General features: G+C 38.3%; 1 pseudogene; it reads right to left on the bottom strand.

Moving 5' to 3' along the window:
- Positions 1–22372: 22372 nt before the first annotated feature.
- LOC144307742 (serine/threonine-protein phosphatase 4 regulatory subunit 3 pseudogene) lies at positions 22373–25894 on the bottom strand (annotated as a pseudogene).
- Positions 25895–26221: the final 327 nt, after the last annotated feature.

Here is a 26221-nt window from a genome sequence, read left to right as displayed (position 1 = left end):
TCATTTGAATTTCCTGGAATTTTATTTAAATAGGATCATGAAGTATATACTCTTTCATCTCAGGCTTCTTTCACTCAGAATAATGTTTTGAGATTCATCCACCTTACAGCTTGCATTCAGGGTTGAGTTTTGTCTCCCAAAAAGATACATTGAAGTCCTAACACCCAGTCCCTGACTGTGACTTTATTTGGGAATAGGGTCATTGCAGATGTAACTATTTAAGTTAAGATGAGGTTATTCTGGAGTAGGGTAAACTCTCATTCCACAATGACTGGTGTCCTTATGAGAAGAGGACACGAGAAAGACAAAAAGACATGTGAGAGGAAGTTGTCTTGTGATGATAGGCAGAAATTTAAGTGCTGCAACTGCAAGATGGGACCTAATGCAATGTGACTGGTACCCTGATAAAGACGGACAATTTGTACACAAAGACATTGCAGAGAGACTATGTGAAGATACATAAGAATACAGGAACAATGCCATGTGACGATGGACCATTAGAGTGATACATCTACAAACCAAAGAACACCCAAGATTGCCTGGAAGCCACCAGAAGCTGGGAATTGGCAAGGAAGAAGTGTCCCTACGTGTTTCAGAGGGTGGTTGCACATGACAACACCTTGATTTCAGACTTTTGGTCCCCAGAAATGTGAGACAATAAATTTCTGTGTGTGTGTGTGTGTGTGTTTTTTTTAAGTCATCTGCTTTGTGGTACATTTTTATAGCAACCTTAGGAAAGTAATATAGCGTACATCCAAATATCCTTCCATTTTGTGACTATGTCTCATGTGTTTATCCACACACTTGTTGAAGACATTCAGATTGTTTCCAGGTCTACTCAGTGGTATCACTAAATCACAGAGCACTTTCAAATTTAATTTAAGTACTGATGAATTGATATCCAGATTTGCAATAGTCAACAATATGACACAGGTATTCCTATCTCCCACATCTTCACCAATACTTGTGACATGCAACTTTTTCTTGTCAACGTAAGCGGTATTTTCTTGTTAGTGTAATCTCATTTTTTGATTATGAATGTATTTGATTATCTTTTCACATATTCATCGACCTGCTGAATGTCCTCTTTCTGAATTGTCTGTTTATATTCTCTGATTATGTTTTTATTGGTTTTAGATGTTGCCAATATCATTTCCTCATCTTTTCTGTGTCTTACATTTATTCTGGGCATCTCTCATTGGGAAAAACCTTTATTTTGATGTAATCAAATCCCTCCTTTTCTGGACCTCATGACTGATGCTTTTGGAGCCTTATTTAAGTTCTCACCCAAACGTAGTTGACAATTATATTCTCCGAAATTGTTCTATACTGACTTTATAATTTTGTCTTCCATATGTAGCTTTCTAAACCATCTGGAATTCATCTTTTTATATTTGATAAAGCAGGAATAAGGTTTTATTTTTTATTTTTCTATAAATACCAAACAGATTTTCCTAACATCATGTATTGGATCATGTGAGAATGACCATGTTCTAGTCAAAGGCCATTTATTGATTTCTGGGTCCCTGTTTATCTTTCTCTATGTGGTTACACATCATCCAACTTTAGGAAACCTAAAGTTATAGCATTTAGCTTTTAACAAGGTTTTTTTCAAACTCTTATGACTAGTGAACACTTGTCATCATATTTGAGAGACTGATATCCATCTACGGTTTTCTCCAATTATATAAAAAGCTAACTTATCATATATTAATAAATTCCAGTGACTTGCCTATTCCTGAGCCAATAATACATTTCATTGTAAACATTATAAATGGAGAGGAATTCCCTCTCTATTCCTATGTTTGTAATTTTTTTCCCTAGAAACTTTTCTGTCTTAATTTTTCTTTTTCAATTATTTTAATCGGTAAAAGTAAACTCATTTTGAGTTGTATTGGAGTTATAGATTGAGGTAGCAAAAAATGATAACCAGTATTGAGTTTTCCCATAGAAGAAAACAGTTTCCATTTATGCGAGGCCTCTATTGTGTGCTTCAGCAAAGATTACAGTGTATTCAAATAGACTCTGCACATTTTGTGTGTAAAATTGACATTGCTACTTGAAACTTGGCTATGAATTAATTACAAATCTTAGTATTTAACCAACTTCTTATCATTTGGACAATGGGATTTTATTCATATACAAGTTTGTCATAGGCAAAATTGCAACTCCAAATATGTATCTTATCTCTTATCTTATCTGCAGGGGATATGTTCCAAGACATCCAGTGGATGCCCAGGACTGCAAACAGTACTGAACCCTATATGTACTTTGTTTTGTCCTATAAGCACAAATCTATTATAAACTTTATAAGAGCACAGTAAGAAATTAATAGCAATAACTAATAATAGAACACTTATAACAATATAGGGTAATAAAAAGCTTTGTGGATATGATCTCTCTCTTTCAGAACATCTTATTCTGATGTTCTGAAACACAGAACATCACCCTTCATGTGATGGTGTGAGAGGCTAAAATGCCTACATGATGAGGCACAGTGACGTGAATGACACATACATTGTGATGTAGCGCTAAGCTACTATTGACTTTCTGATGATTCATCAGTAGGAGGACAGTTTGTTGCCAGACTGCAGTTAACTTGGGGTAACTGAAACCCTGGAAGCTAAACTGTGGAAAGAAACCATAAAAAAGGGGAGTCTACGGTACCTGATAAACAAGTATCTGTCTGTGTTTTTGAAGTCTGGAGTGACCTCAAATCTTGCGCCATTTCCCTCAGACCCCACTCGGAGCCCTTTCTACGAAAATCATCCACGTCTTAAAGAAGTACAGTATTGAAGGAGAACCTGAAAGCTATCAGCCATGCTTTTCTGAGTTGGAGTACAAGTCATCAATGACCCCACGTCTTTCTAGAGTAATTTTTAAAAACCACCATGATTGCTCTAAATTTGAGGCAGCGGTAAGCAAATATTTTCTATAAAGGGACAGATAGTAAATATTTCAGGCTTTACAGGCCATATGGTTGCTGTCACAACTACTCAACCATGCCATTGTAACATGAAAGCAGCCTTAGACAATACATAAACAAATTGGAGTGGCTATGTTCCAATAAAAGTACATTTACAAAACCAGGCAGCGGGCCAGATTTGGCCCATGTGAAGTAGTTTGCTACCCTCCTCCATTCCAGAGTTTGCACCGAAACCTCCAAGTTACTTTAAAAAGTGATGTTTCTACAGATGGTACATAAGCATATGAAAAGAGGGTCCACATATGTCATCAGGGAGATGCAAATTAAAATAACAATGAGATACCACCACACAGCTATTAGAATGGCCCACATCCAGAATACTGACAACACCTCATGTGGGGCAACAGGCACTCTCAATCACTGCTGCTGGGAATGCAAGATGATACAGTCATTTTGGAAGACAGGCAGCTTCTTAGAAAACTAAACATACCCTTAATGCAAGATCCAGCAGTCATGCTCTTGGATTTTTACCCAAAGGAGGTGAAAACTTGAAAACTATGTTCCCCCCAAAATCTGCTTGTAGATGTTATAGCAACTCTATTCATAATTACCAATACTTGGAAGCGACCAAGATGTCCATCAGCAAATGAATGGATAAATAAACTTTGGCAGATCCAGACAATGGCATAGTATTATTCAGTGCTAAAAAGAAATGGACTATCAAGCCATGAACCCTAAATGTATAATACTAAGTGAAAGACTCAATCTGAAAAGGCTACATATTTTATGATTCCAGCTATATGGAATCCTGGAAAGGGCATAACTTTGGAGACAGTAATAAGACCTGTGTTTGCCAAGGTCTGGGGAGATGAGGCAGCAGGTTGGGGGTGGGAATAGATGGAGCACAGAAGGTTTTTAATGCAGTGAAAATACTCCATATGATATCATAACGATGGATGCATGCCATTATACATCTGTCCAAACCTGCAGAATGTACACCAAGAGTGAACCTTAAGTAAACTATGGGCTTTGGGTGATTATGATGGGTCAATGTAGGTTCGTCAATTGTAACAACTGTGCCACTCCAGGCCACGATTTTGTTCCTGGGAAAGTTGTCCCTGGGGGCCAGAGGGTATTTGGGAAATCTCTGCATATTCCCCTCAGTTTTGCTGTGAACTTAAAAGTACACTAAAAAATAAAGCCTTAATAAAAAGTTTTCTATGCTCTACAGCCTATAAAGTCTGATTTAATTGAAGTAAGCCAGGCAACTGGTTCTTTGCTTGCTTTTCTTTTTTCAGCAGTCCTAAATCAATAATTGAGAAGCCAGATTTGAAAACCACATCCTTGAGGCATTTTTCTCAAAGTGTAACCAGTTTTAGATGTTGCAAATATCACCTCATCCCGTGTTAAAACTATACAGATTGCAGGATCCCACTCCAGACCTACTGAATCAGAATTTCCAGGGAAGGGCAGTGGATTTGCAAAGTTTAGTGAGAATATCAGGGAATTCTTATCATTAGAAAAATTTAGGAAACACTGCCCTGTGGCACATTTCTGCATTCTGTATTTCTCTGCTCTGAAGCACACTGAATGCTTTGGACAAATAGCCTTCTATCTGGAGATCAGCCATCCTTGGAGGTTAGCCAAAACTTTTCTGGGTGTAGGGAATTATGAATAGATAATTTTAAAGGCATAAAATCCCAATAAGTAATATTCTATTGGTACATTTCTCTGAAACTGATTTGACTGAGGAAGCTGAGTTCACAGCACAATTCCTCTGTCTTTACAAAGGAATTACTTCTTTGCAATTCTCACCCAACCCTAGTCCTTCTATGGAGTATTGCCTCAGGATATGAAAATCTCCAGGGCACCAACCCAGGGAAAGCTAGTTTTAAACTTGAATCAAGAAAGCATAAACATGTAAAGTTTCCTGTATTTTCCTGTTCTCTATATATTTCAGTTATGAGCCATTTATTAGAAAGTTGGTATTTTGCCCCAACATGAGATATTCTGAATTCAGGTATGTGGTACAGTGTGATGGTAAGAGTAACAATAATTTTTATTTAATGATTCTCTTCTCCATCAGACTATTGTTAAGGAACACATCTCCTTTGAAGGAGAATCTCATGAGAGAAAATAAGGAAAGATTTAGTAAGACATATTGAATGCTCAAAATGATGTTTTTCCACATATACAAATATAAGCAACTCTTTCCAGCTTCTTCCCAATACTCATCCCTAAGGGCAAGCCTGAAAGAAAGAAAACTACCTTCCAGTAGCCAAAGTAGTACTGGTTAGTGATCTTAATACTGTCATATAGAAGTGGAAGGTTCATATGCAGTATTTGTAAGACACACTAGATAAAATTCAAGGATAAATTTTTATGTAATTTCTTTCAGATTTGGTGTAGGCTTTTGATAATGAAATTAAACCTATTTTGTCATACTATGAAATATTTATTCTTTTGATATTCAATTCTCATTTTATCTTGAAAAATGTTTAATATTTTCTACCACGCATTAACAAAAAATAAAATGTTAGCTGCCAGATACTAAATAATGAGGCTAATTTCTGTCCTATTTTATTTTATGAGAAAGTACAATTCCTATAAAACTTTGCTTTGTAATAATTATAAAAATGTATAAAATAATTATAAAAATGAATAATGTACTTATGCTGCTTTGACCAGTTATATACTAACCATCATTATAACAAAAATAAATCTCTATTTTAATCCTTAAATTCTTATGCCTGGGAGCATAAAACACATTAAAATTTCAATCCATGTACATACAGTATTTTCATTTTCTCACTTAGGCGAGGATATTATGCAAGAATAACTTTCAACAGTTAAAGTTATAAAGTGAACACATGTCAAATAATTATTTAACTCAATAATGAAGGAAATAATGAAGAAAACAGCATGTGGGGAAGCTAGTTCAAAGGAGAATTCAAACAGTTTAAGAAAGGCATGCTGAAATACATTTGCTAAGTTTGAAACAAAGGTGTTTAATATCTTCCTGGAAAAACAAATTATTAGAATTATTTTCTCTATCTGAGAGAAACTTCATACCATCTCTATAAGTTGATATGTAACTTCATAGAGCCTAGATCTTAATAAACAATAAATAGTAAACCAAGCAAAGGTGCAATCCCCTAAAGAATCAAATAATCTCAAGTGAACAATTTGGACAATGCTCCAGTATGAAAAAGGAAAACATGATCTCTTTACCTACCTTCAGTTTGAATTTCTTTAGGGTCTCAAGTGTCTTATTTCTGAGTTTTTGTTAATTTTCCGTTAACAGTGATCAACAAAATATGTGCAGACATAAGATGGACTATGACAATTTTCAAGAAATAAAGGGAAAATATAGAATCTCTACATAAACATCATTTCATATTTTTTTTCAATAGATGATGATGATGGTGAGTAAAAACTCATGATATTTAAATTCCATTGGTTACAATTTAAAAAATAATGTCATGGTTTATTTTGAATTGTAATTTTTACAGTATATCAGAAATTACATCCTTCACAATGATTTCAAATTAGGCTGAAACTTTAAATGCCACTTAAATATGTGTGTAAGAGGGTACATAGGTTTTCAAAATTCTTATAAGGATGTTGTTAGCAAATACATTTGATGGTCAAATCTTAGAAAATATTTTCCTTTCCTTCAATTTCTCCATGAATGTGATTCCATCTATATTCATTTTCTTGGAGTACCTCAAATTATGTAGGAGACACAGTTGCTTGTTCTTTAGCACTTTAACAAATAGCTGCTGGGGGGAGAGTAGTGAGTAAAAAAGGCCTAGGCACCTATCCTCACAGTGCTTGCAGTCTAGGAAGGGAAATGGAGATTAACTTAATGATTTCTCACATAAAAATAAAATTGTAACCGAGGCTTATACTATGAATTGTGGGCATATGGAGTCTTGAAAGTGAGAGATAAGGGGGGCACCTCGGTGGCTCAGTTGGTTGGAGCACTTGACTTGGTTTTAAGGGAAATGCATCTTGAAAGAGTGAGCTGAGATCTGAAGGAAGAGTTAACTAGGTGAAGACAAGGAATTGGATTTTTAGAGATTTATTTTTGTTGTCATTTCAAAAGCCTCTTCAATGAGAGGGAAGGTATATGTGTTTGATTTGACTCCCTTTGACATTTTGTTAAGAATTTTATTGTGGTTTTTTTTCCCCTGGCAATTTTACTTCTAAAACCTCGTAGCTGCAGTTGGGACCAAAGTGTAATAACAGGGACAGGATTCATCCTCTTACTTGGAACAACCAAAAACAGACAACAGTTGCCAGACTGTTGACTGAACATCAGGGAATAAAGAGCAGTGGTTCTTGAGAGATGGGAAATAAGCAAGATGAGGCCTAGAATTGCCAGAGCTCATTCCTTAGAGTTTCCTGGCCATCGAGTTTCTAGGCATGGCCTTGTAGGATTCCTGGGATGGAGATGAGAGTCCAGGAATATCAGGATGGCTCTTATTCTGAAAAAAGAGTACTGGAGAGAGCTGTAGAGAGGCAACTTCAGAGATCTGCAGAGGGTGTCCCTCAAGAATTTGGCTGATTACTCATCAAGTGTAGACTTTTGATAATAAAGTTAAAACTATTTGTTTTTATTGGCCAGGCTCTTAAAGCAGGGGCAGTAGAGCTGGTCCTATGGAAATACAGAGTGCAAGGGACAATTTTGTAGCAGTGAAGGGTACAATACATTGTTTCTCTTTTTCATCTTTGTCATCATCCCTATTACAACCTTCTTTACCATTGTTGTCTTCCTCTAGTGGATTTTTATAAAAATACATAATGGGATATTACTATTCATAGTCTTCTACATCCATTTTATACTGTTACTTAAAAATGCATCTGTGATATATTTTTCTGGGTCTATATATTTTGATCAACTTTACTCTGTATTTTTTTTAACAGTCTTATTGAATAAGTTCAAATTGATTAGGTGCAAGAATTCCCATGGTGTCTTGCTACTTGCTTTGCGGACTCTCTTCTCTGCTTCTTGGATAATACTTACAACTTTTTCCACTTACTTTCAGATGGTAAAAGCAGTAGTCTTCTGGTACCTTTTAGATACTATAAGCATTTCACTTGAATAATAAATTAGTCAGTGTGATGAACCTTCCAACAGGATGAACCTCCAAAGGGCATCTTGATTCAAATTGATTCAGTTTTCAGGTAAGAAATCTGCGAAGAGAATCAGCTCTCTGTGTGTGTGTGTGTGTGTGTGTGGTAGAGAGAGAGAGTCCACAAAGCAAGTAGGAAGGCACCATGGGAATTCTTGCATCCAATCAATTTGAACCTCCTCAATAAGACTGTTAAAAAAAATACAGAGTAAAGTTATTCTGTGGGTAAAAGTGCAATTTGTCCCCAATATGACTATTTTTCTCTCTGGATAATTCCACAGCCTCTTTAGAATTCTCAGGTATGAGTCAAACAGCAGAACTCTATGTTCCCCAAACTTCAGGGATCGCTTTTCAAAATTGTCAGGTGCTTTCCTTAAGTGAAGGCCCTCTCACTAGACTAGCAATGAGAAGTATCTTCATCCTTCCAAGAGATACGTATAATGGCAAAATAAGAGAAAGTATGACTCTTACTGCAAACATTTCCAGAAAAAATTCTCTCCTTACCTAACGTCAAGTTAAACTCCTTTAGAGTTTTCGGTGTGAGCTATGGGTCACAAGAACTTTTTTCATATAACTTCTTTATATAAACTGCATAAATGGATTAATGCTTCACTTTGGCAACTATTGTTTTGTTGTTTAATGTTAGGACCTCAGCTGAAATTTAGACAAAAAGAATTTCACTTAAAATAATCTTACATTAGTGCATACTATGCTTAATGTGTAATTTTAGTTACTCAATGGGCACATCAGCTACTTACAGCATTTGTTACTCTAAACAATGCTGCAGTAAATATCAAAGTATATTTGTCTCTTCATAATTTTTGAATATGCTACTAGGAAAAATCCTGAGAAGATAATGTATGAATCAAGGGTTGTGCTTATCTCTATGCATATCTGAAATTGCAGTGGAACAGACTAAAACTACTCCACTTTTCTTCTATCCCCATATTTCATCAAGGACTTAAACCTTTGCTCATGAGATTACCACAGAATGACATGTCATTGCTATTTTAATTTATATTTTTGTTAGAGCATGGATTACTTTACTGTGCCTGTTGTAACAAATTGACACTAGCTAGGTACCTTAAAACAACAACAAAAAATTCTCTTACAGTTCTAGAGGCCAAAAGTTCAAAAATTAAATTAGTATCGTAGGTGTCAGCAGGGCCACATTTCCTCCGGAGGCTCTAAGAAAGACTCTGTTTCCTGTCTCTTCCAGCTTCTGGTGACAGCTGGCATTCCTAGGTTTATGGCCACAATATTCCAATCTTTGAGGCTAAGATTTCAGATGTCTCTCTGTTCAGTCTTTATATTGTCTTTTGCTCTGTATGTATGTGTGTGTGTCAAACCTCCCTCTGCCTTCCTCTTACAAGGACATGTGATTGATTGCATTTAGGGCCAATCTGGATAATCCACCTTATTCTTGCCATCCCAAGATTCTTAATTTAGTCACATCTGTAAAGAAGGACTTTGCTATATAAAGTGACATTTACAGGTTCCAGGATGTGAATATCTTTATTGAGGGGTTATCTTTTTCAGCTTGCTACAAAGTACATGATACGTTTGCTGATTTGGGGTATTCAATTTTCTGTGAACGGCTAATTTCTATTTTCTCCTATGATCAAATTCAGTCATTAGCAACTTTCTATTTTCATTGTAAAAATGAAGGCATAACCCATAAAAGGGGCTATATTTGGCTTTTTCACTACCAGTACAGAACATTTTTTAATCATCAGATGTATCAGTCTTCTCCGTTGTCACCACTTAGATTTCTTGTCATTGTAAAAATAACAGGTCTTTACCACCTACAATTAGTAAAATCTTTACCAAATCTACTGCTAATACGTTTATAATTTTTTTCTTGGAGTATTTGATTCTCTAAAATTTATTTTAAAAAGAAAAGTAATGTAAAATGAAGCCGCATTTTTTCCTAGTTTCTAGACTTCTAGTTTCTAGACACTAACTGTGTAGAACATAGCTTATCCCATATTTAGCATATAAGAAACCCCTTACACATAGCTCTACACTTTCTTTCTACTGAAATGTTTCTTTCCTGCTGTGCCCATGCAGTCATGTTTCTATCAAACTGAACTTACATATATTGGTATCTGGTAGAACTTGTCCTCTAAAGTTATTATTTTTCTTAAAAGTCCATGTTACTCCTGACTAGTAATATTTCCAGATAAACTTCACAGTCATTTTGTATTTTCGAAAAGAGAAGAGAAAAGAAGAAAAGAAAAGTAAAGAAAAAAGAAAAAATCCTCATAGTATTTTTCCTTAGATTGCATTAAATTAATGAATTTATGTTTGGAAAATCGAAGGCCTTGGGATGCCTGGATGGCTCAGTGGTTGAGCGTCTGTCTTTGGCTTAGGTTGTGATCCTGGGGTCCTGGGATCCAGTCCCACATCAGGCTCCCTGCATGGAGCCTGCTTCTTCCTCTGCCTATGTCTCTGACTCTCTCTCTGTGTCTCTCATGAATAAATAAATAAAGTCTTAAAAAAAAAAAAAGAAAAGAAAATCGAATGCCTCAGAATAATGATTTCCTGTCCCAAATCAAGGCATGTTATTATTAAAGGATTTTTGTTAAAAATATTTTTTTTTGTTAAAAATATTATTAGAGGATTTTATAGCTTAAGGAACTTTAATGCTTCCTTCATATAGATTTGTATCATATTTATTACTAGTCATTTAATTTTAAGTAGCTACTATGCTTATTACTGGATAAAGAAGTTATTGGTTGTCATATACTAATTTATGTCATTAATACCCTTACTGATTTTCTTTTGTTTTTCACATTCTTCTGGATTTTCACAGCGTATTATAATAATATTTGAAAAACAAAAGATGTCCTCCTTCTTCCCAATATTTATAGCTCTCATTCCTTACTCTTTCTTATTTAATTGCATAGGCTAGGAGCAACAGTTCAATGTAAAATAATGGGTGCTAATTGACATCTTAATCTTGCTCTGAACTATCCTCTAGATTAACATAGACAATCCTCTAGATTCACCACTAAATATGATACTGATTTTCATATATACATATAGAACATATTTTCATTAAAACAGACACACACACATCACACTCACCACATATTAGCTCTTTGAATACATGCTATATACAGTTAGGAGAGTATTACTTTTTACCAGATAAAGGTGTTGAATTTTATAATTCTTTTATTTGCCTTCTGTGAGATGAATATTTTTTCCTTTTTATGATTTTAATATGGAAAACTGTCCTTACTCTATGGATAAAATGATGATCATGATGCATTCACTGATGGGCTTTAATTGGTGATATTCTATGTAGGAATTTGCTTTAATATGAATTAAATTTTTTTGGAGGAGAGTTCTTCTTGTCTGCTTTCTTTCTAGTGAAATTCTAATCCAATTTTTGAAGTGTTTGGAAGCTTCTTTTCTCTGTCTGCATCCTGAAACAGTTAAAATAGCGTTGGAGTTAATTTTTTCCCTTGAAGATGAAACAATTCACCTGTTATAGTGTCAGAATATTTCAAATAACAGAAAACCCAATGTAGATTAGCTTAAATTACAAGGAAATATTATCTCTTGTTATCCAATAATCAAAACGCAAAGCGTCAGGTGCCACTTGATCTAGGGATTAAATATTATAGATGCATTTTTCTCAGTACATTATCTGCCTTGCTTCTTTGATACTTGTTTCTTCCACAGAAAGCTTCTTTCCTTGTTTCTCAAAGTATGGCTGCCACCAGCTCCAAAAGCAACACATTTCTCATTTGCATCCAGCAGCAAAGAGAATCTCTTCCAGTAGTTCTCACGGAAGAAGAGAGTATAATTCCTAGAAACTTACGCATTTCATTTGCTTTGCCTTTGTTGTATATCTATCCATGTATCAGTGACAAATGTCAAGGAATACACTAATACATTCCTGGGGCTGCCGATGGGGTAGGGTCAATCTCACTCAAACTGCTTGGCTAAGAATTGGGAATTGAATTTCCTATTGGAAATTTAGAGTAATTCTTAAGGAAGGAGAGGGAAAATGGAAAAGACAAAGAATAAATATCTATTAATGTATCATAGTAAAGTATATCTATTATGCACACAGCTGTAATACGAATTTACTATGAATATATAGCCCATGGAACACCAAATTCATGTACATCAAACTGGGAGGATGAGCTCCTGAGCAAAATGTAAGAAAAATAGATCTTAGATTTCAGATAATGGTAAAAGAAGCTTTTAATCTTATTAGTTGATATTTTTATAGGAATACTATATTCATGTATTAAGTATCATTTTATAAATTTCAAACAGGGAGAAAAAAAGAAAAAAGTGCCAATTTTCTTACATCTAAGTTTAATACTCTGAAAAGAACAACATATAGAAGTTACTGTAATCATTCCTTATTGTTCACTTTCAGGTATTAGTATAGAGTGATTTTTCTGTATACCCTGATATAATATTTTATATGAGAAATAATGAAATCACATTAGTTGTTAGGTATAAAAGAAAAAATTCTTACAATATCATATTAACTAAGTAGAAAGTATTTATTGACATCCCTGTGGTACTTTATAATTTTATAATTTTATCTACATTGTTATTTATAACATAAACATCATTTTATAGATAAGTACCCAGAGACTTAGAGACCTTATCAGAATGAACTGAAGCCAGATAGGTAGGAAGTACTTCAATAAAGACATAAACTGGGATGACTGGGTTGCTCAGTGGTTGAGCGTCTGCCTTTGACTCAGGGCATGATCCTGGAGTCCCGGGATGGAGTCCCACATGGGACTTCTTTCAGGGAGCCTGCTTCTCGCTCTGCCTATGTCTTGGCCTCTCTTTCACGAATAAATAAATAAAATCTTAAAAAATAAATTAAAAAAATAAAGACACAAACCCAGCCATTCTAAATGCATATCCCATACAATACACTTTCAATCTATGTCTGGAATGCTAGTGAAGAAAAATAAAGGCATCATGCATAATACTATTATTAAAAACATATTTATCGAAAGGAATTTATAACTATGTGAGCTAATTGATGTTACCTAAACTTGCAGTGATCATTTCACAATAATACACATATATCAAACCATTATGTTGTACATCTTGAACTAATTCAATGTTATATGTCAATTAAATCTTAATAAATCTGGAAAAAATGACTAGAGGGTATTATGGTAAGTGAAATAAGTCAGAAAAAGACAAATGCCATATGATCTCATTCATATGTGGAATTTAAGGAACAAAACAGATGAACATAGGAGGAGGGAAGGAAAAATAAAATAAGATAAAAACAGAGAAGGAAGTGAACCATAAGAGACTCTCAACTCTAGGAAACAAACTGAAGGTTGCTGGAGGGGAGGTGGGTGAGGGGATGGAGTAATTGCGTGATGGACTTTAAGAAGGGCATTTGAGGGGCTCCTGGGTGGGTCAGTCGGTTAAGTGCCTGCCTTTTTTGGCTCAAGTCATGATCCCAGAGTCCTGGGATCAAGCCTCCTGTCAGTATCCCTGGTTAGTGGGGAGCCTGCTTCTCTTTCTCTCCCTCTGTCCCTTCCCCTGCTTGTGCTCTCTCTGTCAAATAAAAAAAAATATATTTTTTAATAAAAAGAAGGACACTTGATGTAATGAGCACTGTAATATATGCAATTGATCAATCACTAAATTCTATTCCTGAAACTAATAACACACTATATGTTGACTAAATTGAATTTAAATAAAAAATTTTAATGTATTCATCTATCAGACATTGATGTATTTTTTAAACTCTAACAGTGCAATTTTCCCCATATGTAATTTATTCTTCATTGAAAATGATCTTCATATTTGAGTTCAATAGAAATCCTACAAAATTTTATTTCATTTAAAGAGAAGTACTCAAATCTGAGAAAAATATAAATAGCTTTCCACAGAATATCAACCATTCTTTGGTATTTTGCAATCTTTGGAAATATATAAAAAATACTGTATCCTCTCCACTGCCAAATGTGATAGACTAAAGCACTCTTTAGGTTTTTTAGGGTATCTTTGAAAATGTGTACAGCAGAAACATTCCAATATTATTGGGTAGCTTATCAGGCTCTTCAGCCCATTCATATGTCCTTCTTCTCTACAGGGTTGCCTTAGTAACTCTCCAACCAAAGTAGTTTTCTGCAGTTTTCTCCAAATACTACCCACGTAATTGCTCAATTTAGTCATTGCAGTGGGGGCAGGAAATAATGTGTCTCAAATTTGGTTTGCTTCTGATTCCAACAGTTTGGAAACCAAAAACCTAGTAAAAACAGCTAAAAGTGTCAGCTATATTAAAATAGCAATCATATGCAATACTATAGAGGGATTATGGATATAAAACAATTTCCTTTATTATTCCAGGGGAGGATAGAATGATGAATTTTAGTCTTTGCCAAATGAAATGTGCATGTTACCATTTAAAGGTAACTAACTACCAGATTAGAATCAAAAGAATATCTATCAAAGCAATAAAGGTGAAAGGGGAAACAAATAAACAAAAAATCCTGGGATCCCTGGGTGGCGCAGTGGTTTGGCGCCTGCCTTTGGCCCAGGGCGCGATCCTGGACACCCGGGATCGAATCCCACATCGGGCTCCCGGTGCATGGAGCCTGCTTCTCCCTCTGCCTGTGTCTCTGCCTCTCTCTCTCTCACTGTGTGCCTATCATAAATAAATAAAAAAAAAATTAAAAAAAACAAAACAAAACAAAAAACAAAAAATCCAATAGAAAGGTAGAAAAGGACCAGGAGTTTATGCGAGTCTAAGCTAGAAGACTCAGTCTACACACTCAGATGTGCAAGGTATTTAAATTCAAGTTATATGTAATTGGACATAATTTCTCTTTCAAGCCTCCATTCTTCAATGAACTGAAGCATAATCTCAGTAAATTAAGTAGGCCTCTATTCCCAACAGTTTTCTCACAATAGCAACAAAATTGCAGCATGAAGGAATGCAGGAGGAGATTTGGTGATATGGATCTCCATTTTTCATATCAAAATATCACATGGCACATATAAAGTACTTGAGCAGGGTGCTTGGCATGTAGTGAAAGTTATTTTATCTCTCTTGACTTCTTTTTTTTTTTAAAGACTTTATTTATTAATGAGAGAGAGACACACACAGGTCTCCAGGATCAGGCCCTGGGCTGAAGGTGGCACTAAACCATTGAGCCACCCGGGCCACCCTATCTCTCTTGACTTCTGAGACAAGAGTAAAAATTTCACTAGCTACCTCTTTAGCAACTACTATAGTGAATGTGATGACAGTGGTTTGCAGAATACTGTGTTTTTATGGAGAAGAATTCAAGCAGTGTTTGCTTCAACAAAGCTTCCATGTTTGGAAGCATGCGTAAAGCAGAAAGAGGGACACTATGTACATAGACTGTTCATAGACTTGATATGACAATATCATATTTCTATTTTGTTATTAATAAATAAATATACGGTAGGTGCATATAATGGTTCTAATGTTTAAAGTACGTTCATGATACATTTCAAGACACATTACATGTGGGAGAAAGAACTGTCTATGGAGTCAGACAAACATATCTGAATGCGCTCTGACTAGTACTAGTTATGTACTTCTGTGTGCCTCTGTTTCTTCTGTAAAGTAGTCAAAATACATACTGTGTTGGCCCATGTTCTCCAAGAAGAGGCCATCATTGAGAAAGAAGTTAGCATGCAGGGATTTCGTTAGGGAAAATGGTGATGAGAGGCAATGGAGAGCAAACTGGAGGAGAGTGGAAAAGACACCCAATTATGACACACTCTGACCTCAAATGAAGGAAAGAGGGACTAGTGAAAGCATCCTGGGGCCCCACGTTGTCTAAAGGTTGTTCAGAAGAGCCTTCAGAAAGTCCTCAAGGGAGCTCTCCAGTCAGAGGAGTCTTCTCATCTCCCAAGAACAAGCCTGCTTCAGTGCGCTTGCCATGCAAATCACTGGCTGGGAGCAGCCCCCAGGAAGCATGGCCTGGGAGGAAAGTGGGGCAATGACCACAGAGCAGTGGCTAGGACCTTTACTTGTATTTCATTATATTCCCTCTGTATAAGGTGCATTCTCACGTCCACCACATCTACCTTGCAGATTCATGGTGAAATTTGAAATGATACAGGTAAATTGCATAAGAAAGTGTGCTTGACATATAATACATGCTCAATAAAAGAAGAGCTATTGGGGATCCCTGGGTGGCTCAGCGGTTTAGCGCCTGCCTTTGTCCCAGGGCGCGATCCTGGAGACCCGGGATCGAATCCCACGTCGGGCTCCCGGTGCATGGAGCCTGCTTCTCCCTCCTCCTGTGTCTCTACCTCTCTCTCTCTCTCTCTCTCTAATAAATAAATAAATCTTTTTAAAAAAGAAGAAGAGCTATTGCCATATGTTATTGGTGAATTGTTTATCACAATAATTGTGATATTCATGAATTATATATAGTTTAATCCTCAGAAAACTTCCCATTATTAGTTTACTAAGGCTGCCATAACTAAGCACCACAGACTGTTGGGCTTCAACAACAGAAACTTGTTTTCTCACAGTTCTGGAGGCTAGAAGTCCAAGATCAAGGTGTCAGCAGAGTTGGTTTCTTCAGAAGCCTATCTCTTTGACTTGTAGATGGCCATCTTCTCCCAATGTCTTTAGATGGCCTTCCCTCCATGTGCATCTCTGTGTTTAAATTTCTTCTTTAAGGATATCAGTTATATTGGAGTTGGGTCCATCCTAATGACTTAATTTTAACTTAATTATTTCTTTTAAGACCCTATGTCCAATACAGTCCCATTCTGAGGTCCTGGGTGTTAGAACTACAAGTGAACTTTGGGGGACACATTTCACCCATAACAGTGTTGTCAGCCATACACTAAAAATAAGAACTCTGAGAATTAGTGATGTCACATAAAATGCCACAGTTACATATGTGATGAAAAGCAGAAACAGGATCTCTGTAATTCTAAGCAAAGTCTATTCTCTTTTCATTAAAGCGCATTATACACCTGATCCTTATATGTACTTGGCCCTTTCAGGTGGAGGATAAGAAGAAAAGGTAATTCAGCCTTGAGGATGTGAATCCAATATCCATAATGTAAGAGAAGCTCTTGAATCAAGCTCTATGTATCTTCAGACTAATGGTTCACAATTAAGGGTGAGTTTGCCTCTTAAGGGATATTTAGCATCTTCTGGATACATTTCTGGTTGTCACATTTGGGGGTGTGCTGGTGGGGACCTGTCAGGGATGCTGCAAAACTTCTTACAATGCACAGAAATGTCTTCCAAAACAATGAAATATCTGGCTTAAAATGTCAACTGTCATGAGACTGAGAAGCCCTACATCAGAGTAAGATAATTTGGTAATTGAATCAGGACTAAGGGGATAGAAAATTATCTAGACATATCTTGAAAATTTAGGAGTCTGTCCTGACCATTCCTGAGTATGATGCATATTTCTTTCCCTAGGCCAGCTGGTTGGTATAGGCTCTGGGTGGCAGCTTGCCAAAAATGAAACCTATGTGATTCAAACTTAATTCTGTTTTTTTTAATTTTTATTTATTCATGAGAGACACACAGAGAGAGGCAGAGACATAGGCAGAGGGAAAAGCAGGTTCGCTACGAGGAGACTGATGCGGCACTTGATCCCAGAACTCAGAGATCACGACCTGAGCCAAAGGCAGACCCTCAACCACTGAGCCACCCAGGCGCCCCTTAGTTCTGGTTTTATTAAAATGTCTTTGTCTCTCTCATACCTGATCCTCCTAGATGAAAAGTTTGGGTGAGAGTAAGGAATAGCCAAAAGAAAAGGCAAAGTTATAGTTATTAGAAAGAAACACTCAGATATTTTGGAAATGGAAGAAGAACAACAACTGAGAATTGAGGGTTGCACAGGGGAGGAAGGTGCATTAATGAACTCTGTCTTTCAAAACTGCTTCTGGGGGCATCTGGGTGGCTCAGTTGGTTAAGCATCTGCCTTCAGCTCAGGTCATGATCTCGGGGTCCTGGGATGAAGCCCCACGTCTGGCTCTCTGCTCAACAGGGAGCCTCCTTCTTCCCTCTCCCTCTGTCTGCCCCTCCCTCTGCTTGTGCTCTCTCTGTCAAATAAATAAATAAAATCTTTTTAAAAAACTGCTTTTGAAGGCTTCCTCCCCAAGGAAAACATTTGGGTACAGTTCTTCCAAACCGTTAGGAACATTTTCAATTTAACTGACTGTTGAGTCTGCCATCCTCAGTCTGAGAGAAAGCTCTGACCACCTTTCCCCTTAACCTCACTGAGAGATCTACCAGAATATGAAAAGGATGCTTCCAGTTCCTGCAGCGCACACACACACACACACACACACACACACACACACACACACACACACCTGTGGATGTCATTCTCACCCTCAACTTCAGTCACCACGGGGTGAGTTAATGTCACATCACCATGCTGGTGGCATGGGCAAATAAGAAAGATTGGATTGACTGCATTTAGCAGACCCTCCAAAATAAGGAGTCGGCTTAGTTATTTGAAATGAACTGGGAATCTGAACACTTAACCTGCTAGCATTTTCAACCTGTGTTCCCTGAGTGATGTAGGTATTACCTGACAGACCTGCCAATTGTAAAGACTTTCCTTCCAGGGTCGTCATTTGTATTCTTGGGATTGTACTTGTTGGATAGGAGCTGGGCATTAACACATCTCACTCCTGAAAACACCGTGACTTGCACCTGAGGGTAAAAAACATGCAGCGGGGATCCCTGGGTGGCGCAGCGGTTTAGCGCTTGGCTTTGGCCCAGGGCGCGATCCTGGAGACCCGGGATCGAATCCCACGTCGGGCTCCCGGTGCATGGAGCCTGCTTCTCCCTCTGCCTGTGTCTCTGCCTCTCTCTCTGTGTGTGACTATCATAAATAAATAAAAAAAAAATTTAAAAACAAAACAACATGCCGCATCTTGGATCCTCCAACACTGTAAAGAGAAGAGCCTGACTCTGAGGCAACAACATTCGTACCAGGGCCCTCAGTTTTGTCTGTTACTTCAGTTGCTTTAAGGAAAAGGACACTTGGTCTGTATCTATGAATACATTCTAGCTGACTGCTCTGCTTGCTGGGGCAGGGCATGGGAGGGAAGGGAATAGCGCTTCCTTACTCTTGTCACTTTCACCAATCCTAGATAACCTCCCCACTTCTCCTGCTACTCTTCTGATTTCAATTTCATTCTGTGGTTGACACTCCAGACACCACTCCACCCAAGTTGCCTTTATTGCTATGCAAGCTTATTTTTCTTTCTACTTTAATGCTTTTTATTTCAGTTGTGTCTCAGCAGGGCATGATGCATACATATAGATTTGTCTGCTAACCAGAACTGAACTCATTAATTTTTAATTTATCTCAATTTGATTGAGAATATGGGATTATTGGCTTGTAAATATAACTTGTGATACAAGTATTTTTACCTGACTTTATCCCCAATCTTTTGTGAAATTATTATGTTACTATTGTTGATAATAAAGAATTTCAAAAGCTATTAAGTGCTGAATATGTTTGAGTAGTTTACATATAGTCTCTGATTTATGAGACAAGATGAAGAACTTGTGGTTAGAGGAGAAAAGAAGTAAATCATCTAAGGTTAAAGGACTGGTAAGCGTCTGAGCCCATATTGTCAGCAAGGGCTGTCTGAATTGGAAGCTTTTGCTTTATCTGTTGTATTGTCTTTCCTTTGTTGGTGTATTTAGAAAGTCACTGTGCCATAAAAGTTACTAGAAGTCATATATTTAAAGCCCTGATCTTTATGAGCCCAGGGTACCTCTCCAAAAATATTCATCTATATTTTATTGTACATACGAATCCATTCCAAATTGTTCCTTCTTTTCATAGATAACCCACTTAAGGGTCCTTTTAAAATTACTTCTAAAAATCTTCAAGATGAAATTAAACATTTTGACATGGTATCTCTTCATACACAGCATCTAGAGAGGCTGAACATTTTGGTCAATTTTTCACTCAGTGTGCAGACAGTAAGGATTGCTCTCCTGTGTTTTGTTGCCCTCTTAAATGTTCCTGTAATAGTAGGTTATGCCATTTGATGGGCAATTTGCCTTTGCACCATTTTGCCTGTCATGTTGTTTCCCTAACATTAAGTAGCTGAGACTAGGAAAGGGCTCATAGAGGTTACACAGCTCAATAGAAAGCCTATCTTTTTTTCTTTTCTTTTGTTTTTTTTCCTTTTTTTTTTAAATTTCCCATTGCACTTATGCCTTCCTCCGCCCTTCCTTACAAATTCACTGGAAACAGTACAGTAAGAAATGCAAATATCATTTTTCCCCTACAGAGTCCATTAAAATTTTTTTAGAGTGTCTATTTTTTTTAATGGCTGATTAAAAGTAGCTGAAGAGAGGAGAATAAGAAAGAGCATAGAAACATTATTCTTTTCTGTCTAATTGTAAATAGTTGCTCTGTTAAGGAATTGGGGCTACACTCACCAAAACAAAGAGTTAAGCATATTTTTTTTTTCAAAACAACATGCTGAGTATGCATGCAACTATGTGTACTACAGATGACATTCCCCATGACAGTTTAGCCAGAAAGAAAACATGAGATGCTCTTGGAACAAACTGCCTTTTTTTTGAGGTATACTCACAACATGAACAGTCCCATTACAACATTTAATTTAACCAGCGTGGCTTGTGGCTTGAGAGATGTAAAAATGCAGTTTCCCTGCTGTGCTGTGTCCTCGGCAATGTGTGATTATATCTCCTAAGGTCATGTCTACACTTTAGCAGACTTTATATCTGATGAAATTATTTCTTGTTTTAAGAACACGCTCTCTTTGTAGCTCTTACAAGGTTCTTATTTTTTGCATGGGATGTGTCTCTGAATGGCACAATTGTACATTTAAAATAGTTTCTTTTGTTTTTGGAATTACAAGGTGACTTTTTAATTCTTGAATTTTATAGTTCAGCATGAATATCATCAAATGGAGCAAAACAACTACAGTGGTATTTTGAATAGAAAATCAAAAGCTGTCTTATGGAAAACTAAACTTCCTATCAACACAGACAGCCCATCTGGTTCAAACAATGACCAAAATTGAAATTAACTCTAAAATCTTCAAAACAAGAGAAACTGCTTCAATTTAAGCCATTCCAGGAAAAATGGACCCAGTTAACTTGTTCCTCTAAAAATAAATCCTCTTAACTCTTTGCTACAACCTATTTTGAGAAATTCATCGCATTCACTCTTTCATAAAGCACCTTTCATCTTCCACCCTTGTTTGACTATAGAAAAAACGCTTCAGGGACTGTAGGTGGAATTCGACACTTAAGTTATTTCTTGGTCCAAAATGGTTCCTAGATTTTATTTATTTATTTTTTTAACTTTCCCCAAAACTTTTTTTAATATAAATTTATTTTTTATTGGTGTTCAATTTGCCAACATATAGAATAACACCCAGTGCTCATCCCATCAAGTGCCCCCCTCAGTGCCCGTCACCCAGTCACCCCCAGCCCCCGCCCACCTCCCCTTCCACCACCCCTAGTTCGTTTCCCAGAGTTAGGAGTCTCTCATGTTCTGTCTCCCTTTCTGATATTTCCCACTCATTTTTCTCCTTTCCCCTTTATTCCCTTTCACTATTTTTTATATTCCCCAAATGAATGAGACCATAAAATGTTTGTCCTTCTCCGACTGAGTTATTTCACTCAGCATAATACCCTCCAGTTACTCAGCATAATACCCTCCAGTTGGTTCCTAGATTTTAAATGCCACTTCATTCACCCCTATTTTTGTATGTTGGACTTTGTAAATTGTACTTTAAAACTTAACCTGCTGCTCTGAAGACAGACACAACTTTATTAATGAGTCAGGAAATACCTTCAAAAGTACCTTTCACCATCTGGCAGTTGAAAGTGTTCTCTTCTACCCACTAACAAGGTACTAGAGAACACCTTTTTGGAATACTACTGGACTGATTCTTGGCATCTCTTATCTAAAAAAAAAAGAAGTTAAATTAACAACTGCACATTTTGAATCCAGCTTCCTTTCTTATTCATGAAAATACACACAGTAAGTTATTTCCCTCCAATTACCCAGAGGCTGAATTTGTGTTTAATTTTCACAGAAATGTGAATAGCTCCAGTTTTTTTTTTAAATTACAGTGGACTTTGTTTTTCGCATAAACATGAATTTTTATTGCATAAAAAGGCAACCAAGGCAAATAAAACTGTAGCCAGAACCATCGGGCCAAGTAATTTTACAGGCTTTACAACTGCAGTGTTAAGAGTTCTTTTTTAAAATATAGCCATAGAACAAAACTACATTCATCTTATATTCTCAACCTGTTTCCTTCCCCCCAAGCCAAGATTTTTCTTGCAAAGAAGTTATCATTCAGGTTCCGGTTAGTTGGTTTTTTTTTTTTTTTAATTCCGTGAAGTTTGGTTTTTATGGAACTAAACCTTCCTAGGTGATGACACTGAGCATCTTTACTACTTATTGTATACTTATAAATTCAAATAAGAAAGCTTTTGGATTCAGACTTTTCAGCTAACTGACGTTTACAGAACTTTCATAACATAGAGTTTAGTAATGTTGAGGATCTCCCCTCAAGGTTTTACAGGTTAAGATGTTGTCTTTTCCTGGGAGATGTCTCTTCTTCCTTATCTTTTTCTTCATCAGGACGATTCACTAAGCCAACCATGCTGCTACCATTCAGGCTACTTGTTCCATTAGCCGTACCAGCAGAATGGGATGAGGTGATTTTGTAGCCACCAGAAGTCGCTGTCTTATGAAGATCTACTCTGTCTTCATTTTCTTTTGGTTTTTTAGTCTCCACAAATTTATCATAATGACCTTGAAAATCATTTTCCAGTGGTGGCCTAACTGCTTCTCTTTCCTCTGAATTTTCTTTAAGACATCTTTCTTCCTTCTTCTCCAAAACTCTGGCACTTCTGTGAAATATTTTACTATACGTTACAGAATGTAAATTCTTCCGTATTTGACTTTGCCGGTCTTTCTCTTCTTCATATTTAATCTTCAATCCTTTGAATGTCTGAACATATTCAATCGATTCAAGTGTTTCATAAAAATTTTCAACTATATGTGCAACCAGAGATTTGATATTTTCCACTCTTATGTATTCAAACAGCTCAATAACAGCAGAATTTAACATATTGTACCGAGTTCCGTTATCCAGGAAAGCACTGACAACTGGTTCAAAGAGATTTCCCTTGATGATGTAAGAATTATAAAGTTCATCTTTAAGGTCAATCATCCTTCTCATAAAGCGGAGAGCACATAAGATCAGGAAAGTGTGCTTTGAATTCATCAGGATCAAGACTCTTCTTAGCAAGTCTTTGCTCAAAATATAGTTCTTTATGTAGTATGTGTGATGTTCCACACAGAATGTGAGCAGCTCTAAAATTAAAGAAAGCAGCTGTGCTGTTTGATAATTATTGAGGCAATTTCTGTTGTTTTGGTCGGATCCAGCTGTATTATCCTCTTCATGTATACGTTCAGCAGTGGCGGCAAAAAGTGGTGCTATGAAGATATGTATACAGTGCTTATAGAAGAAATTCAGAAATTCGCTTCTCTCACATTTATTAGATGTTGTTAGCATGTTTTCAGGATCAAGTAGAACACGAAGAAGTCCCATTAGATGAACAGCACCTCCTAGCTCAGGATCATTGTCACAGATCATTTGCTCAATTACTAAATTAATGAAAAGGTTACCGTCTTCACTCTGCTGGGCTTCTTCCACAATAAATTCTCGAATCATGGATGGACTATACTCCACAAGGTAAGTAAATATGTCAGTAGCAGCTGACCTTATTTGCACATCTTCCATGCTCATCACAACTTTAAGAACAGGAAGAACTCCCAATTCTGTCAAAGTTTTGAATAGCTCATCCTTCCTTGGAGGATGTAATGTCTGAGAAAAAGCACAAAATTCCTTGAAGAAAAATAGCAATTCACGCCGTTTATCATCATCTATAGTCTCATCCCTTAACTGTGCAAACACTTCAGGCAAAAAGTTGTCATCTTCCTGCAGCTTGCTGACTATCTCGACCTTGTTGAGGAAAATAAAAGCTGTAAGAGCAGAGAGTAAGTTCTCTTCAAACACGGATGGTATAGGCAAAAGGATATCATAAATGTACTGCACCTTGTATGTTTGATGTATTTTTTGCATAAGTTCACAGTCTGTTATTGGTACAATTTCCTTGAACCTTGCATTTTGGGTCAAGAATTCCCTATGCCTTTTTGGCTGAGCCAAAGCAGGGTCATACTCGAGGCATCCCACCACATCCATGATACAGTCAGCAGAAAACAGGATCTCAAACAGACCCGTCTTGTTAAGGAATAAGATGCCTTTAATAATTTCATACAAATAGTGTAAGTTTGCGATGTCTCCTAGGTCCTCACAAGCGCGGAACAGCTGCAGCAAATTTTTAATATAGGCCTCATTTTCTAAGATCAGAGCCAGTCTTTCCTTATGTATCGGTGAAAGGAGAACAGAGGTAATTAGGTCAGAAATCTCTTCAAGTTTACTGAGTTCACAGTTAGGCAGGACAAGCACAGTATTAGTTTCCAGTATGTCATCCAGTTGTTCGTCTTCAGATTCTTCCAAGAGGTCTTGCGTGATTTCGACGGATGGGTCTTTACCTTGAACCCGGCAAATGTCTTCCCAGATCTGGCGACAACCTTCAGTGTCCTGGAAACTTAATGCCATACCATGGTTCTCTGCTTCAGACCAAACAATCAGCGTTTCCTGTTGTTTCTGATAAGGCGTATTAGAATTTATCTTCGACTCCAAGATTAGTGAGCCATGGGAATCAGACTGAACTAGCAGAAACACGCCCTGGAGGCGTTCCACGTAAGTGGAAGAGATGTGTCCGGTGCCTAGCTCTTCCCATTCTTGGTCCTGGTTCAGTGAGTAGAGTGTTACATGGTGCCGCTTATCTGCCATGGTGATCTCTGGCCTCTTGTCCCCGACCCTGGTCTCGGCGTGAGGCACTGCTGGGTCGCCTGTGGCTTGAGGCGCCACTGGATCGCGTGTGGTATGAGGCGCCTCTGGATCGCGTGTGGCGTGAGACATCTCTGGGTCTCGTGCAGCTTGTAGTACCTTTGGGTTGCGAGCGGCGTGCGGCGCCTCTGGATCGCGTGCGGCACGAGGCACCTCCGGGTCGCCTGTGGCGTGCGGCGCCTCTGGGTCGCGTCCGGCGTGTGGCGCCTCTGGATCGCGTCCGGCGTGCGGCGCCTCTGGATCGCTTGTGGCGTGAGGCACCTCCGAGTCGCCTGTGGTGTGCGGTGCCTTTGGGTAGAGTCCGGCGTGCGGCGCCTCTGGGTCGCGTCCGGCGTGTGGCGCCTCTGGATCGCGTCCGGCGTGAGGCGCCTCTGGATCGCGTGCGGCGCGAGGCACCTCCGGGTCGCCTGTGGCGTGCGGCGCCTTTGGGTCGCGTCTGGCGTGCGGCGCCTCTGGATCGCGTGCGCCGTGCAGCGCCACTGGATGGCGTGCAGCGTCAGGCGCCGCTGGGAGGCGTGCGGCTTGAAGTACCTCTGGCTCACGAGGGGCGTGAAGCGCCTGTGGGTCGCGTGTGGCTTGAAGCACCTCTGGGTCGCGTGCTGCGTGAGGCATCTCTGGGTCGCGTGTGGCTTGAAGCACCTCTGGGTCGCCTGTGGCGGGAGGCGCAGCAGAGTTGCGTGCGGCGCGAGGTGCCTCTGGATCGCGTGTGGCGGGAGGCGCAGCAGAGTTGCGTGTGGTGTGAGGCGCAGCAGAGTTGCGTGTGGCAGGAGGCGCCTGTGGATTGCGTGTGGCGTGAGGCGCAGCAGAGTTGCGTGTGGCATGAGGCGCCTGTGGATTGCGTGTGGCGGGAGGCGCAGCAGAGTTGCGTGTGGCGTGAGGCGCCTCTGGATCGCGTGTGGCGGGAGGCGCAGCAGAGTTGCGTGTGGCAGGAGGCGCCTCTGGATCGCGTGTGGCGTGAGGCGCAGCAGAGTTGCGTGTGGCGTGAGGTGCCTCTGGGTCGCGTGTGGCTTGAAGCGCCGCTGGATTGCGTGTGTCTGTCATCAGCTGTAGTTGTCGCTGTTGTGGCAGCGACGGTGGCCGAGATGACAGGTCGGGAAAGTTATGGTAGAAGACGGCGGAGAAGTAACACTCAGGTGTCCCTGGCGGTTCCCGAGGTCTGTAGTGCTCCCCGGAGTCCCATCTCTTCTTG

The sequence above is a fragment of the Canis aureus genome, chromosome X, assembly GCF_053574225.1.
Source record: "Canis aureus isolate CA01 chromosome X, VMU_Caureus_v.1.0, whole genome shotgun sequence".
Taxonomy (NCBI): domain Eukaryota; kingdom Metazoa; phylum Chordata; class Mammalia; order Carnivora; family Canidae; genus Canis; species Canis aureus.
This window is presented reverse-complemented; position numbering and strand designations above follow the sequence as displayed.